Raw genomic sequence first — 15320 nt, forward strand, 5'->3', positions numbered from 1 at the left:
TTATTATTATTATAATTTTAAGTACATATAACGTGTAACAAGGACACCTTAAATTATTGTTACTGTTTGAATTCTTCAGCAATGTTACCGAAAATTCTTCATGTTCTTGGGAATATAAAGTTAGAAAATGGGGGGGAAACAACAGTTACCAATACAATATAAGAGAACATTATAGTAATTGCTCCTAAATGAATATTAAAGAAAAATGCTAAAGAAACAAAAAATGTATTAACATATTCAATTCATTCAAATGGCTCCTAAGAGTAAATTGTTTGGGAATCTACTACACTGGTGGTACTGTATATTTTAGATTTACTACACTCTAAAAAATGCTGGGTTAAAAAGGGACAAACCCAGCTATTGGGTTGTTTTGACCCAGCGGTTGGGTTGTTTTGAACCGAACCGCTGGGTCAAAACAACCGAATAGCTGTGTCAAAACAACCCAATAGCTGGGTTTGTCCCTTTTTAACCCAGCCCAGGGTTATATTTAACCCAGCATTTTTTAGAGTGTAGGCTCAAGAGATTTCTCAAATTTGTAAACAAAAACTAGTTCTCTGTTCCCAAACACAGTCACAATCAACTAGTTAAGAACTATAACTAGTGTTAAATTTTAAAAATTCTATCTTCAACATGTACCTCCTCAGCTTTCTGTTTTAACAGAAAATACATCTACACAAGAAAGAAACCTGCACATGTTATTTCATGGGGTCTTCAAAATGTTTCTTCCTGGCATAATAGTGTGATGGTATGTGGTAGTATTGGGGTTGAAGATCTAGAAACGCATGCATTTTGTCGCCAAAATAGTGTGAATTCTGTGCAGAGCAGTTGAACTGGCTTATTGTTTCTCTTTTAGTATTCTTTTAGCACCCAGTATGGTTATACTAATTAATGAGTTGTTAATTTCATTAATTAACAAAACTCTGCAAGCCCAGCACATTAAGTAAACCAACTGTCAGAGACAGCGGGTACAAATGTGTTGGGATTATAATCAGACTGTGCTAAAGCTATAGGTGCTTTTGGTAATAAATCGAATTACATTTTTCTGCCATTAATAGTGCTAAAACTAGTAACTGCAGAAAAGATCTGTGGAAATATGTTCATTCCAAATTTAAAACACACTACTAACTGACTACTGAACAGAGATCAACCAATCAGATGGATCCATAGGAATTGATAAACTAGAGCTTGCATCGTGAATGATTTTGATCACTCTAAAACAACGTATTTTTCGTGCAATAAATTTTAAACATATTGTATTTTATATTTCTATAATCAATGAATATATGTTACAGACTTATATTGTATTGTTTGTATCACCTATTTTTAATATGCAATGGCGTTAGTGAGAGTTGAATGACTGATTATCTGTTCAGTTACTCGGATCATTATGCTAGAATGTGCAAACTAATTAGCATACCTCATCTCATTAAAGCGTGCCTAAGTGCCGAGAGGAAGTGGTATTCAATTGAGAAAGTCAAGAATATGAGTACTGTCATGCTTCATAACAGTAATGAAGTGTCATAAAGAACTTGTAACTAATTTACATATTGATACATGAAAATACATTTTCATTTTAAATGCGATCTCATGAATACGTAATATTCATAGGTAATTCAAGTCCTATCGATAGCGTGTAGTTCTAGCACACAATCTGAAAGTTGTAAATGAATCTCTGTGGGGAAAATTATTTTTTGGTGGCAAAATATTTATTGAAATGCTGTTGATCTTGTTTAAATTGTTGTGTGTTTAAACTTGAAATATGGTATTTCGAAGTTTATTCGTTGTTTTTAGTGTGATCCTCACTACAGGTTTCTTGAGTTCGTTGAGTTCTATTTTTATGATGCTTTTAAATCCCAATAAGAGAATACTATATGCTACTGTTTAACACATTTGACCATGTTTAAACCTTTTCCTCTAGAATTCCACAAAATTTGGAGAAAAATAAATAAATAAATGAAAATCTGCAGATTCCATTTGGGGCTGGTAATGAGATCACGTTGTTTTAGGTCAAGGCCTGCTTGGGGTTAATGTGTGCTCTGTTTGCAAGTATGGGTATTAATAAACCGAAGTGTTAAATGGTGTTAACATATTTTTCCCCCTTTGCAATAATTAATTATGTGAGATTTTGCAGTGATGATAACATTTACATTTATAGATCTGGTAGACACGTTTATCCAGAATGACTTACTTACAGTCATACACTTTATCCATAGACTATGTGTGATTTCATTTGTTATCTTATAGACAAAAGCTGCTAGTGACTCGTAATAAAAGACCCCACATGTTACTCCTGTCCCCTCGTATGCCATAATGGCTATGCTGTGTGTTTTTATAGGAGGGCCGCAGCTGCTGCTTGTCATGGTGTGTTATCTTGAAGCAAATTTTCTATCTGTGATTCCCTTCTTCCTGGTCTTGACAAATATTAAACTAACAATACCTCTCACAGCAATCCCAGACCAAAGAAAAAAGCTGCAAACAGTATCTCAGCTGCAGCCGTGGAAAGAACATTATCTGAAGTATCTCTAAAGTGGAAATACATAAATAAATAAATATTTTAATAAAAAGTATTATTATTATTATTATTATTATTATGCGATATAAAACATCTAAAATATAAAATATAAAAAGGTTTCCTGACATGTAACACTTGTGATTAGTCCTTAATTTACAGTTGGCTTAGAGAAAAAAATATGTAGATATAGATAGAAAGAAGCCCACAATATTTACATTGTTGTTACCAGGGTTGCCAGGTCTGCGTAACAAAACCACCCCAACTGGTATTCAAAGCTAACCCAATCGCATTTCTGGGGAAAATGGCTATAACAATTTAATCAAAATTGCATTATGGAGGGTCAAAACCTCCTTCCAGGGCTTCCACCTCAGCTTTTGGTTGGCAGGGGCCTTTGCTTCAACCTGCAGCATCTTTATAAAAGTAGCCCAATTCCGCAGGAAAACCGAGGACTTGGCAACACTGGTTATAACAGACATGCCTAGTAAAAATTGCAATGAGTGGAAAATAAAATGTAAGGAGAAAATATACTATAATGAGGTCTTTTAAGAGAACTGACAGGCACATTTTCATCGTTATGATTACCATATGAAGCAAAACTTCCCCACCAAGCAAACCCTGAATTCACTATGAGATATTTCTTTCTTCTTCATGTTAAATAAAAGGCACATTTGTTGGTGATTATTTGCTAGAGTGTGTTGTAAATGACTATTTCAAGACTGCAAGAAATGCAGACACACAAACACAACAAGAAGCCACTACTCTACTCCATTAACATGCAGAGACACCATAGCTAGTTTCCCCTCAAAGCTGACTATGAATGATGAAACATGATGTTTATGATGTGTAAAATGACTTAACTGGAGATCAGAGATGTTTTTATGCCAATATGCTGATATTTTAAACACTTGGGGTAATGGTTTTTGTCAACATTTCTAACCCAGGACCAAAATGTCTGACTGTGGTTCCTACTCCAAACTTGTCATATTTAAATTACAAACGTTTTCATTGTATAATCAGCTGGACTGACAGAATCTTTCTATCTATCCATCTATCTATCTATCTATCTATCTATCTATCACACTTCAGGTTTAGCTAGCTGAATCAGAATGAGTTTTGTGAGAGAATCCTTAAGAATTAAACTTAAGTTATTCTGTTTTATAGCATACAATAGTGCTGTTATTACATAGTAATAACAACATTATAACACATGTGGTGAATTATGAGTGCGCAAAAGATGGCATGAATGAATTGGTGTTTCTGAGCGCAGCGGTGTGATGAGGAGAGAAACATGAACACTGGCTCATTGACAAACAGTCAAAATTGACAGACAACAGAAAACGAGAACTAATTTTCTCTAAAAGCAAACAACCAGCAACTCAAGGACTGCCGTCACTGCCCTGTCTGAAGTGGTTTGCTTCTCTGTACCTGAGAGGTCCTTGGATTTGGTACTAAATGTTCAGCACTCTTTCTGCGTCTTTTTATTTTGAAATGCCAAATTAACATTTAGTAAATGGGTTTAGCTACCATTTATTTTAAATTATTATTATTAAATTACAAAATTAAATTAAATTAAAATAGTCCAGCACACCCTCACATTTTAACTTTTTTCTTGTTTAAATTTTTTCCATATCCTGTTCCATTTAAATATGGTAATATCTAAAGAGCACCAGAGTAATGTTGTGGTTAAACAAAGCAGTAACACTTTACAACAAGGTCCCAGTAAGTACTTAACAAACAAACTAAATAAATAAATAAATAAAGATTAATTAATCTCAGTTGCATAATTAAAATAAAAAAGTAAATGTTCATGTAATGGACTTGAGCAACATAAACCAACAATAAAGGATTGTATTTTGTTAATTAACAGTAACAAAGATGAATAAATACTGTAACGAATGTACTGTATATTGTTAGCACATGTTAGTTAAAGCATTAACTAATGACAACTAATGTGACCTTACTGTAAAGTGTTAACAATGAAGTTAATATTGTTTCCCTTTTGAAAGTAAACTCAATCCACAGTGCACAAGTGGAAAGGAACGACTGTAACGGTTTATTTTACGCTTAAACAGTACAAAATAAAAGTTTGCCTGATAGCCCAAAATAGTAATTCATGACGTAAAATAAATTGAATGATTTGAATCAAGTCGTTTACAGTGAGATTTAGAGGCGTCTCAGTGGGCGACTGCAGTGTTCCAACCAAACTAACAATGGCCAGTGCTTTGGGAGAGAAAGGCCATCATCAATACCGGTTTGCTTTAGTTGCTGTGCTCATCTCTTCTTTTTCAATACAACCTTTCCAAACAGCCAAGATCCACAGAATATGGAGTGCTTTCCTTAATGACTATTGATGACTTCCCACCAATTCAAGGCACTCTGAAAAGCTGCACAACAACAGGAATTAAAGGGTTATAATATTTTATAATAAACCTGATGGGCTATATAATCAGATAATATGAAAATAATGATTAATCTGACAATGGTTTTAATACCTCAATTATGAATACATAATAATGCGTCATACTACACACACCATAACTGTGTCTACACAGCTTGTCAAAAACTTTGTTAAAATTTTTGCTGTGTCACCCACTGTCGTCGCCTCACTGGTTATCTTACATAACTATATATTAAACATTTACATTATTCATTTAGCATATGTGTTTACCCAAAGCGACATCAAATACAGTGGCTGTTATTGGTTGCTTCACACAGCATTTTTGAACAAACAAATTCCTTCTCTTTGGAAACTTACAGCGTACAGCAACTTACTTACATTTATATATTTGAATAATTACTTCCAATGCAATTAATTATCTTGCAGTTGTTTTTGGTTGCTGCTCTTAGTTTTGTAGCCTTTAAAAAAACATGGTTATGCTAACAGAAATGGGAATTACTCTGACCAAGGTTTTTGTAGCCTCTAGCTAAGCCAGCTGAGCGGAACTTATGCCTACCGACAAACATGGCAGTTAAACATTAGATACACGTTTTTCTTTTCGCCTGATTTAGAGGGAAATCATATCAGTTTTTGCTCTGTCAAGGTCACAGCTTACTGTGATAATGGGGACTGAATTTACTGTGAGGAGACAAGGCATGAAAAGACTCACAACCACTTCAAGACAGGTATAACTAGGACAGTTGTGTTGCCTAGCACCATCAGAAACACAGTCTTTACTGTGGAAATTGATTTTTTGGTCAGGAGGCACCAACCAACCCCTCCCCCTACCTGGGTACACAGGCCTGAGAGTCAGACTCAGGGGCGTCTGGAGCAGGACAGCAGAACTGGTGTAGAACCGTCTGGTTCCTGTAAGAAAAGAGATAGGGAAATGGTTACGCTAGAGTGTAAAGGCTTTTTCCTAAACTCATTATTAAGTAGAACGAAAGTGGGTCATTACAGTGAGGGGCTGAATTAGCAGACTTTTGCCAAGACCTCGATCCCCAACAAGAAAATAGTGTGAAAATACTGTCAAACATGTATAATTTGTGATGTCAAGGTACAAAAAGTTTGCAGTAAATATCATACTTTGGCTAGTTACGCTAATTCAAGTAACCGTTTGGAACAAAAATAATTGGAAAAAATGTTCCTCTACCTGCATATTTGCATACCCCCAAACACATACCTTTGAAATGAACACTAGTGGCCGTAAAACACCAACAACTTTTATCCCTTTTTACACAAATTGTGATTATGGGGCAGATTATCGATTAATAAAGACTTATTTTCATATAGTTTCTCCCACAATACTATGTTATGACCTCTAAACACTTTTACCATACTGCACGATTTATAAACTAATACATTTTCATGTTTGTGTTACATACTGTAAACAGCTCCATGTGTACGGCTTTTCTGATCAAGTAAACTTGCTCAGTAGCTCACCTGGTGCAGTAATACACTTGCAATGTAGAGGTCATGATAAGTCACGATAACAGAATTTGTCAAAGACTTGCACAGAAGCAAGCTAAAATGGCATGGTTGCTTTAGCAAATGTGCTTTTACCTCAGGTTTGCTCTTGTTAACACTATTGGATATATTTAGGGAAGGGTTTAGTGTCACTGGTATGTTATTTTCACGCAATGGAACATTAACCTTTCATCACTCACAGGACAATTTCTTTCTGAACTGCAGTGATATGTACAACAACCAACTTACAGCGTTGCCAGATTCATGTTCATCTCTTTCAGATACTCATATTTCTTCCCCTCACTGGACATTTCACTTTGAAAATGTAACATCCAAGAAGCAACATAATACAATCCTGCAGGCATGCTTTTTTCAAGGAGCCTGGGTTGGTTTAAACTTAAGTGTCTATTTTGTAAATTCACATCTGTTACATGCTTTTTGTAAAGGCTTGCAATTCATCAAGACTATTTTCTAATATTTAATTGGCTTTACAATAATCAAAATGTATCATTGTTTGTGTCACTTTTTCAATTGCCCATAACTGATACATAGCTGAAGCTCTAGTTAATTTAAAAATGAGTTTAAGTACTGATTAAAACAAAAAAACTAAATGCAAAGTGATCACATTCAGTTTTGGAACATTGAATACAATTGTAACAACGTTCGTAGTCATGGGAAGAAGGAGGCGGGAACCGGCGTCTTGGCCCCGCCCCTCTCATCACATACCCCCATCGTCCCTCGCAGGCACCCACGAGACTGCGTTCTACTCCCCCCATCCCCCCCACTCCCCTCCGGGGGATCCGATCACGGCGGTCGTTCCGTAATTGGGGGGTAAGGACAGAAAGACGAGGCGAGAGAAAAGGAGACGGAAGAATGAGGAGAGACAGAGACGAGAGAGGGGAGAGAGAAAAAAAATTCTTGTTCCGGTTCCCAGACACACTGCCGCTCGGCCCTCCACCAGCTGGGTAAACTCTTCCGCGATGCCTGGCGGCGGCACTGGATAGCCCTCGGTGGACGGCCCGACACGCTCCTCCGGATTCAGGGCAGCCGGCAGGAGTCCCCCGTTCCCTGCTCCTCCCCATCATGGCGGATGGCAGCAGGCTCAGGCAAACGGTGGTGACTCCTCCACTCCCTCATGGACGGCAGCCGTCCCTCCACATCCCAGGCGGCAGGCAGCGAGTTCGTCCACCCCCCCGGCAACTCACTCCAGCCCACCGCCTTGAGCGTCCATGGCGGCAGACTGCTCCGCCATGCTCGATGGCACCGCGGATTCACCACAGCGGCGAGGGAACTCTGGCAGCGTGTCCCTCCTTCTTACCGGGTTTCGGCACCAATGTAACAATGTTCGTATTCACGGGAAGGAAGAGACAGGAACCGGCGAACATTTGAACAAAACTTTAATAAGAAAATAGCGCGACAGCCCCTCACCGACGACTGCCACACACAAACAGAACCAAAACACAAAATAAAATCCAGGCCTGGTCCTCTCTCGTCACTCCTCCTTTTATCCTTCCGGAGCTCCTCCGTGGGACTCAAGACCGGTGAGTGGCGCAGGTGTTGTGCATTAGCATTTAATCCACCGGCCTCGCTCCGTTCCCACGGCTCTCGGCCCCACCCCTCTCGTCACAACAATGTAATAATCTAGTTGCAGATTATACTTAGTGGTGTGCTACTATGACACAAATAGACTAGAAGCTGACCTAGAACAGCTTTACGCAGAAGGATACTAGTGCATCTGTCTTTGCACTGTCACAGTTGACGGTCCTGTTTACTGTGTAATGGAGTGTTAAATGAAGTCATCTATTTGTGGCAAATCACAGAACAGCATAGCAAAGCTCATGCTGTAAGGCCAAATATAGCTGGCTCCATACATATAAATGACATCATTATAGACCAAACAGTTATAAAATTAGGTTGTAATAGTTTATTGTGCTATATCAAATTAACCTACTGAAATGTAGTCAGTGTGTTTTGTTATGTTGCTCTGGCCGAAATGGCAGTTGCATTCTTACAGCTCGTGACATAAATGTAGTCGACCCATGGATAAACTCCATGCAAAATAAAACAATTTTTTCAGCTATTGATACTATTCTTTATCTTATGTGATTGTAAAAGTATTTAAGCATTTAAAACCTTTAAAAATTTTAAAGCATTTTAAGCATTTAAAATGTAAGCATTTTTGCTGAATTTCACACACAAGAGAATCTTTGCAATAAAACATAATGGGCCACAATAAAGTTTAATGAGTAAACAGAGGGTCTTTACAATCACTCTAGCAAAAAGGTCTTTTTTTCCTTTCTTTTTTTAAACCTGACTAATATGCCAATAAACATTACAATTTAAACTGCTTGCTCCTTATTGTCTATGAACCAACTGGCTATTACAACAGACCATTTTGCAAAACATAAAAACATTATTTGCCAGTTAAAACTTTGATAGTTAATTTTCAATGCCATAATGTCAGCGCAATTCACATAATAAAATACTGTTGTTTAAAGAGAAGTTTATAGTTTTACAGCGGGTAAATATGGAATTGTGTATTGTGTAAGAACTGTGTGTTCACTATATAATTATTTGATTATTCATTGCTTAGTGTTTGACATCATATTAGAAAAAGTTTATTTTAAAAAAAGAAAAATAAAAAAGTAGTAATTTCTAGTTCATTGAAATAATAACTCAAATATTCAAACACAAGAGTGGATTTTAATCTTTGGTTAGGTCTCGAGTCTGAGTCCAAGATCATATTCTCATGGTCTTGATCTTGTCATAGATGTAATTTCTCCATTATGAGTCCAAAAAGCATCTTTTTCCATTGCCAGCTATTTAAAATTAGCCAATAGATAGCTTTCAACAGATATGATTGTCATAATCAGTGCTTGAAATATTTAAGGTTTTCTTGTGAATGAGCATCCACTAATAGGACAAAAGATACAACTGTAGGCACTACAGCCCAAAATGGTACATGAAGATACAGAGAGATAGATGAAAAGGCAGTTATTCTGGAAGAGACCCGTTAACCGTGAAACCCCAACCTCGAAAGCAGGACACCATGGAGGACAATCGGTCATGTCAATTCAAAAGCCATCTCACACCCCTCCGTCCTCTTCCTAATACAAAACACAAAGCATCTGCCACTCATCTTACTGCTTTAATCTCCAGATATGAGGGTGCCATCATAAATGACATGTCCATAAACACCACCGCATCCTCCACCACACCAAAGCCTCTGCTTCCTTTTTTCACCCTCAATGCTGCTGGTCCTTCCAGTCCGTCAGAGCAAATAAAAGAGGATTTGGCACAAAGAGGGTAAGTAGTATTACTCAATATGTCATATGGCTGAGTTAATAAAAGTTATGCTGTTATTTTAGCTCTACCGTCTTTGGACATGTAGGGGGCAGAAATCCCATTTGCTAAGACAGATCATCTCGTTTTCTCCTTCAACCTCTATTTCAACCCTTTAACTCTTCTCTGCAATTACTTGAAGAGTAATTCAGAGTGATTCATTCTGGTCCCTCTTGGAGAAGTACTACTGGATTTAGAGTCAACTCAAGGACACAGCAGCAGGAGGTCAAGAGGGAATGGAACCATACCTACTATACTAGAGGCCAGAGACCATATTGGCATAAAGTGGCAGTTTTAATCTCTTTCGTTAATATATGTGAGTTTATTACTTCAGTTTTGCGCTGGATTATTATCCCAAATGGGAAATGTGTTTGCAAACAGAGTTTTTTTTTATTTATTTTTTTTATAAATACATCTTCATAAATAAATACATGAAGTCATGCAATTATTGTTTAACAAAATCCACATTTCTAATCCAAATTATGTGGTTGGGTCAAACTGACTATTGCACAAGTTCTTGCAAATGTGTTGCATTTCTAGGTTGCTTTGTTTTCACTCTTCTATCCAGTTCAACCAGCTCCATGGGGTCTAAGTCTAAAGACTCTACTGTCCATCATTCCATGATTTGAGGCCTTCAAGTCTTCTGAGGTAGTCTTGCCATAGCCTGGAGGTATGTTTTAGGTCATTATCCTGCTGTAGGATGAACTCTGGACTAACTATGCTAGAAAGTATTCAATGGCACTGCAAAATGCTGTGCATGTCTTTTTGGTTCATAGTGCCAGAAAGTGCAAGTTGCTGACTTTGGATCCAACAAAAGCCCCAGACCCGCCTGCTTTCTCCACCATTTTTGACAGTTGGTGTTACGAAATTAGGAATCATCCTATTTGGTGGAATACAAAAGTGACAGTGTCAGAACTTAATTTTCCTTAATTTTAATTTGTTAGCGACATGACATTGCAACTCAGGTGACTGGCTCAAAGAAAACTAGAACTCAATTTCAGCATGAAGGTTACATACTACGCCAACTGAGCAACTATTGATATGTGAATACTAACAAACATGACTATACTTTCCAGCCACCTGGTTTATAAAACAACTAAATTTCATACTCAAATATTTAAATTATGAGGAAGTAAACTTCCCCAACACTTGAAGACTACCTCAATATACTTCAATAGCATCTCATTCAAGTTGGTTTGTATAAGGTTATGGTTACAAAGAAAAACCATAATGATAAATATAGGGCTGCCAATTTGATCTATTACTCAGGATTAATCTCTAAATTTATAATAAATTATTTTAATTAATTTTAATTGAGGCAGGGTTAGGCAACCCCGCTTCTGGAGTATTCCCTTCCTGCAGACTTCAGTTCCAACTCTACTTTAATACACCTGCCTATTAGTTTCCAGTAATCCTGAACACCATGATTAGCTGGTTCAGGTGTGTTTGATTAGGGCTGGAGCTGAACTCTGCAGAATTGTCCCAAATGGCAGACTTCATGTGCACTTGTGGTCTTGCCACCGCATGTGCATATCCATTAAGTCCACAAAACCCTAGGGTGTTCATTCGTCATTTCAGCTTTTAGAAGCATGCCCATGAGCACCCACTTTGTGACTGATATGTGCCCTCAATGCACACTTTTGCTGAGCCCAGCAGTCAAAGTGGCATTACTTTATGAAAGTGTGGATTCAGAGGAAGTTCGCAAGGGTTTAGAGTGCCATTTGGGACAAGGTCATTGTAGCCCTACAGAAGCAAGACTGGCTACTCCTGAATTAAGTTTACCCCAAATGAACATTCTGTGTCTCCACCCATACACAAGTTAATACACAATTTTTTTACCATTTTTGAGGCATCACCTAATGCAAAACAGAGAAGCCAGCACAGCCCTAGGCATTGTGCCTCGCCAATCAATGTCCATTCAGTGTTTGGAGACACTTCTATATTGATACATGAAATTAGTTGTGATCAATTTAAGTAAATAAAAAATAATGTATTTATTTATTTGTTTACTTACTTATTTTTTATTTATTTGAAACATAATTTCCTATAATTTAAAATATTTTATTGACACCCTGAATTATAAATCCACATGGCAAAAAAGATTAGCAAGAGGAGCCAGGGGTAAAAGTGTGGTGGTAAATTAATTACTATTGTTAATGGTCCTTCTAATTGTGTTTTTGTTAACGGGTGTGACTTGACACTGGATTGTTAATAGGTTATGTACACCCTAGGCCTCGAATGGGAACAGATTACTAGAGCAAGACTTACTGCTGTTGACACGGATAATGACTTTTTGAATAGTGGCGACATAAACGTGGATTTGGTCAATAGGCTCAGCGAATTAACAGCTGTGTAAATGAAACTTAAGCAAGTATTAAAATCAACGACCTTGAAAAACACACCTGGCCATTATTTAAAATTCCAAAGCAAATGTTACAACTCAAAAGGATAGTCAAGGCATACTTGAAAGAAATAAACAGTAACTTTCAACAGGATGATTCTGTTTAAAGGAGAAAGACATGCATGAATTGATCAAGAGCGCTGTAATCTAATTCAGAATAAAATTATATATTTCAAAGGGCCCTGAACTCATAGGCAGCCCAAGGGCTTTTGAAAAGATGAAAGTCATGTTTCTGACAGCAGAAGAAATTCATCATTTTAAAAGCATAAACACAACATCAGATCCAAGTTTGTACAGTTGAGGTTTTATCACTTTAAAGTTTAAATTGCGTTTTTGAGTAATATGTTTTCCATATTTCAAAAACACTGACTGCCCCTCAAGTGCCCTTGGCAATTTCTTCGACACCACTATTGTATTCATAGTAAACAAATGATTAAAATGAACAGCTTTATAACAGGGTGTCCATTAAATGAATGTTTTGATGACAGAGTGTCCATTAAATTAATGGTCTGCAAAATGTCTTTAGAAAGTAATAACCAACAATAGTAGTTGGTGGTATAATCAAAATCTTAAAACTTATGTTATATCATGGAAACATTACAGTTTCACAATATAGTTATTTTTGCTGGAAATTCAATACAAAAAGAAATACAACAGAAATACAATACGACATTGATTATATTTTATGCTGAATGCTTGTGCTTTGAGTGATATTAAATATGAGTTTTTTTTTATAATTGTACAGACATCTGACATCAATGGGCGATGAACAGCAGTTCTCTACGGCCTTCCACTCTTCCTTGAAAAGGACCTTGCTGATTTTTACAAGACATGTTTTGTAAGTAATTTTGTCTGTTATATTCTGGTTATTTAGTGTAATGCAGACAATTCTTGAGACCTGGCAAGAAAAAAATCAGTCAGCACAGCCCTAGGCAATGTGCCTTGACATTCAATGTCCATTCAGTATTTGCGGAGTCTTTCCATAAATAATGATACATTAAATTATTTGTGATCAATTTAAGTAAATAAAAAATATTTATTTAATTATTTATTTATGTATTTATTATTTATTAAGTAATTAATTCATTCATTTCTTCATAAATAATTTACTATTATTAATATAATATAAATAATAATTTAAAAAATGTATTAACACTCTGAATGATAAATCCACATGGAATAGCAAGAATAGCAAGAGGAGTTGGGGATGAAAGTGTGTTGGCTAATTACTTACTATTGTTAATGGTCCTCCTAATTGTGTTTTTGTTAACGGATGTGATTTGACACTGGATGGTTAATAGGTTATGTGTACGCTAGGACTCAAATGGGAACAGATTACTAGAGCAAGACTTACTGCTGTTGACACGGATAATGACTTTTTGAATAGTGGCGACATAAACGTGGATTTGGTCAATAGGCTCAGCGAATTAACAGCTGTGTAAATGAAACTTAAGCAAGTATTAAAATCAATGACCTTGAAAAACACACCTGGTCGTTATTTAACAATCCAAAGCAAATGTTACAATTCAGAAGGATAGCCGAGGTATGCTTGAAAGAATTAAATAGTAACTTTCAACAGGATGATTCCGTTTAAATGAGAAATGCATGCATGAATTGATCAAGAGCGCTGTAATCTAATTCAGAATAAAATTATATATTTCAAAGGGCCCTGAACTCATAGGCAGCCCAAGGGCTTTTGAAAAGATGAAAGTCATGTTTCTGACAGCAGAAGAAATTCATCATTTTAAAAGCATAAACACAACATCAGATCCAAGTTTGTACAGTTGAGGTTTTATCACTTTAAAGTTTAAATTGCGTTTTTGAGTAATATGTTTTCCATATTTCAAAAACACTGACTGCCCCTCAAGTGCCCTTGGCAATTTCTTCGACACCACTATTGTATTCATAGTAAACAAATGATTAAAATGAACAGCTTTATAACAGGGTGTCCATTAAATGAATGTTTTGATGACAGAGTGTCCATTAAATTAATGGTCTGCAAAATGTCTTTAGAAAGTAATAACCAACAATAGTAGTTGGTGGTATAATCAAAATCTTAAAACTTATGTTATATCATGGAAACATTACAGTTTCACAATATAGTTATTTTTGCTGGAAATTCAATACAAAAAGAAATACAACACAACTGTCAATTATTTTGAGGCAGTATACATATATGAAAAAGTATATGAATATTTAAAAAAAAAACATTTAAAAATGTCAATTAACTTGATCAGTCTTTGATAAATATTATGCTACTATAAACATACAAATCTAATAGCATCTGTTAATTTATAACATTGTGGTGTAAATGAATGGCCAAGACACATTAAAAAATTCTGTTTTTAGTTGAAAACGGTGTCATGTAAACACCCCCTAGAAGACCAAATATAATTGTATATAATACTTCAGAAAGGATTACAGCAGTTTTGATGGACTCACTCAAAAATACAGAAGTTCACAAACAAACTTCTTCAAAATATGTCTCGAGGCATGTTTGAGCCCCATCTTACAGAGGATTAGGCCTGCACTGTAAAAAGTAATCACTGAATCTACTTAAGAAAGCGAGTAAACATAACTGATTTTTACAAATTTGTTGAGTTTACTTAATTGCACTGTGTTATGTGAACTTTCAGGTGGATGCAATAGTAAAACTGAACAACTTTAGTAAACAGTACTTAAGAGCATCTAGTTTGTTGGATTAAAGGTATGTTTCCATTGTCTGGTGCAAAGAACAATGAATACAGTTTTAGAGTGAATACAATTTGAAATGGTTAAGTTTTTTTTTTTTACAGATAGGGTAGGACCGTACTGATTTTTACAAGTCATGTTTTGTAAGTAATTGTGTCAGTTATATTCTGGTTATTTAGTGTAATGCAGACAATTCTTGAGACCTGGCAAGAAAAAAATCAGCACACAGAAACAATATGTCAGACTCTGTTGCATGTTTTGTGTGTGTCTTGCTCCCCATGTGTCTTCCTATGCCCTTATTTGGTTAGTTTCCTGTTCCTGTCCTGATTTAGTTTAATTTGTCCCAGGTGTTTCCCATGATGTTTCATTGCTCCCAGGTGTGTCTCGTCATCCCCTCCTCCTGTGTGTATAAATAGTGTTGCCTGTGTGTGCTCCAGCGTCCGGTATTGTTTATGTCATTATGTATAGCG

The 15320-nt window shown here is 36.2% G+C and overlaps 1 protein-coding gene and 1 long non-coding RNA gene across 2 annotated transcripts in view; one reads left to right on the forward strand and one right to left on the reverse strand.

Moving 5' to 3' along the window:
- The window catches only part of LOC107726838 (IQ motif and SEC7 domain-containing protein 3-like), a 99872-nt gene that overhangs the window by 59360 nt on the left and 25192 nt on the right, over positions 1-15320 (reverse strand). Inside the window, exon 2 of the mRNA XM_016536541.1 lies at positions 5739-5816. The gene's annotated coding sequence lies outside the window, so the exon portion shown is untranslated. The remainder of the gene's footprint in view (positions 1-5738; positions 5817-15320) is intronic.
- Positions 12837-15320, forward strand: part of LOC107726839 (uncharacterized) — a 4542-nt gene continuing 2058 nt past the window's right edge. The window contains exon 1 of the long non-coding RNA XR_001638301.1: positions 12837-12997. This is a non-coding gene — a long non-coding RNA (uncharacterized LOC107726839). The remainder of the gene's footprint in view (positions 12998-15320) is intronic.

Source organism: Sinocyclocheilus rhinocerous, unplaced genomic scaffold, assembly GCF_001515625.1.
Source record: "Sinocyclocheilus rhinocerous isolate Xijiao unplaced genomic scaffold, SAMN03320098_v1.1 scaffold155, whole genome shotgun sequence".
Taxonomy (NCBI): domain Eukaryota; kingdom Metazoa; phylum Chordata; class Actinopteri; order Cypriniformes; family Cyprinidae; genus Sinocyclocheilus; species Sinocyclocheilus rhinocerous.